Raw genomic sequence first — 2,377 nt, 5'->3', positions numbered from 1 at the left:
AGCTCACACATACGTATGCCAATGCCGTGAGCACAGGCACAGCAAACAAGAGCACTCTTCTCTTCTCTTCTCTTCTGTTGTCTCCTCTTCCACAAATGAGCTCACACATGTGTATGCCAATGGCGTGAGCACAGCAAACAAGACAAGAGCATCAATTCTTCTTCGCTTGTCTTCCTCTTGTCTTCACACAGGAGGCTAAAAATACACCAGGCTAAATTACAGGGATGTCCACCAACATCGCCGAGCCCCGAAACACAAAACCACCCTATTTATAACCCACGCCCTCCTAAGCAGGCGCCGGGAATTTCTTGGAACGAGAATGATCGGCGACAGCGCTCGCGCAACGAGATCGACCACCTCAGCGGAGGCACACATTCTGTCCATTGTTGCGAAGAGCAGCTGACCGGTCGCGCGCTGCTGCGGTCGACACGACAGGAGGATCGATCGACCGATCCCACCGATAAGAGGAGCCCGCCGCCGCCGCCGGCCGGCCGGCCGCCCGTTGGTCTCCTCTTTCTTTTTCTTCATTTGCTTGCATGAGCAGAGGATGCGGGTGCTAGCCGAGGAGGAGGAGGACATGCTGCCGTCGACGCCGGGCAAGGTGAAGATCGAGCGGGCGGGTGCCATGACCCGGCAGCTGCACCGGTGCTTCGCCTCCACGGGCACCATGTTCCTGTGGGCGCTCTTCCTCGTGGCCATGACGGCCACGTACCTCAGCTTCCACTCCTTCGTCGACACCTCGTCGCGCTACTTCGCCGCGTCCTGGGGCGGCCTGCACTGGGAGCGGCAGATCCGCGCGTCGGCGTCGCCCCGCCGGCCGCCCGGGTCGGCGGAGGGCGCGGGACTGTCCGTGCTGGTGACCGGCGCCGCCGGGTTCGTGGGCACGCACTGCTCGCTGGCCCTGCGGAAGCGCGGCGACGGCGTGGTCGGCATCGACAACTTCAACAAGTACTACGACCCGTCGCTGAAGAAGGCCCGGCGCGCGCTGCTGGCGTCGCACGGCGTGTTCGTGGTGGAGGGCGACATCAACGACGGCCGCCTGCTCACCAAGCTCTTCGACGTGGTGCCCTTCACGCACGTGCTCCACCTGGCGGCGCAGGCCGGGGTGCGGTACGCCATGGAGAACCCGGCGTCGTACGTGCACTCCAACATCGCGGGGCTGGTGTCGCTCCTGGAGGCGTGCAAGGAGGCGGACCCGCAGCCGGCCGTGGTGTGGGCGTCCTCCTCCTCCGTCTACGGGCTCAACGACGCGGTGCCCTTCTCGGAGGCGCACCGCACGGACCGGCCGGCGTCGCTCTACGCGGCCACCAAGAAGGCCGGCGAGGAGATCACCCACACATACAACCACATCTACGGCCTGTCCGTGACCGGCCTCCGCTTCTTCACCGTGTACGGACCCTGGGGGCGGCCGGACATGGCCTACTTCTCCTTCACCCGGAACATCCTCCAGGGGAAGCCGATCACCGTGTACCGGGGCAGGGACCACGTGGACCTCGCCCGGGACTTCACGTACATCGACGACATCGTGCGCGGGTGCCTGGCGTCGCTGGACACGGCGGGGCGGAGCACGGGGACGGGCGGGAGGAAGCGCGGGCCGGCGCCGTACAGGATCTTCAACCTGGGGAACACGGCGCCGGTGACGGTGCCGACGCTGGTGTCGATCCTGGAGCGGTACCTGCGGGTGAACGCGAAGAAGAACGTGGTGGAGATGCCCGGGAACGGGGACGTGCCCTTCACGCACGCCAACATCAGCCTGGCGCGGGAGCAGCTCGGGTACAAGCCCACCACCAGCCTCGAGATGGGGCTCAAGAAGTTCGTCCGGTGGTACCTCTCCTACTACGGGTACAACCGGGGCACGCAAGCATTCAACAACTTGTGATGACTCATGGTACATTAGCGTCGGTGTATGTATATGTAGTGCATATGTATGTATGTATGTATGTTTTTTTGTTTGTTTCTTCTTTTGCGTGGCTGGGTCCTCCACTCTCTGATCAGAAGACTGACCATTCTTGTTTCTTAATTTATGAGGAAATACGAGAAAAAATTCTTTTCTTAGACGAGGAGACCGGGCAAAGCGTTTGTTCTCAAGTGTGGTTATGTGTTGTTACTTCTTTAAAAAAAAATAGACAAACATCACACATTATATTAACCAATTAAGAGAGTACATAATACACACATATACGAGAACGGTGTTTTGGCTCCTAGGTGCATATGCACCCATTATCGAAATAATATTTTGAAAAGTTGAAAAATTTGGAAAAAAATCCCACATGTATATCCAGACATTTTATGTGTGTGCAGAAGGTTTCGGTGAAAAACGACGTTTCTTGTGGCTTGTATAAAAAAGATAAAGAAATGCCTCGTGAATAGTTAGAAT

At 58.4% G+C, this 2,377-nt stretch overlaps 1 pseudogene; it reads left to right on the top strand.

Annotated features, from left to right (window-relative positions):
• The first annotated feature begins 278 nt into the window (after positions 1 to 278).
• On the top strand, positions 279 to 2,055 carry LOC125524302 (UDP-glucuronate 4-epimerase 1 pseudogene; annotated as a pseudogene).
• Positions 2,056 to 2,377: the final 322 nt, after the last annotated feature.

Source organism: Triticum urartu, chromosome 7A, assembly GCF_056163025.1.
Source record: "Triticum urartu cultivar PI428250 chromosome 7A, HENAU_Tu73, whole genome shotgun sequence".
In the NCBI taxonomy this organism is placed as follows: Eukaryota; Viridiplantae; Streptophyta; class Magnoliopsida; order Poales; family Poaceae; genus Triticum; species Triticum urartu.
Note: the sequence above shows the minus strand (reverse complement) of the source record. Positions and strands in the feature narration are given on the sequence as shown.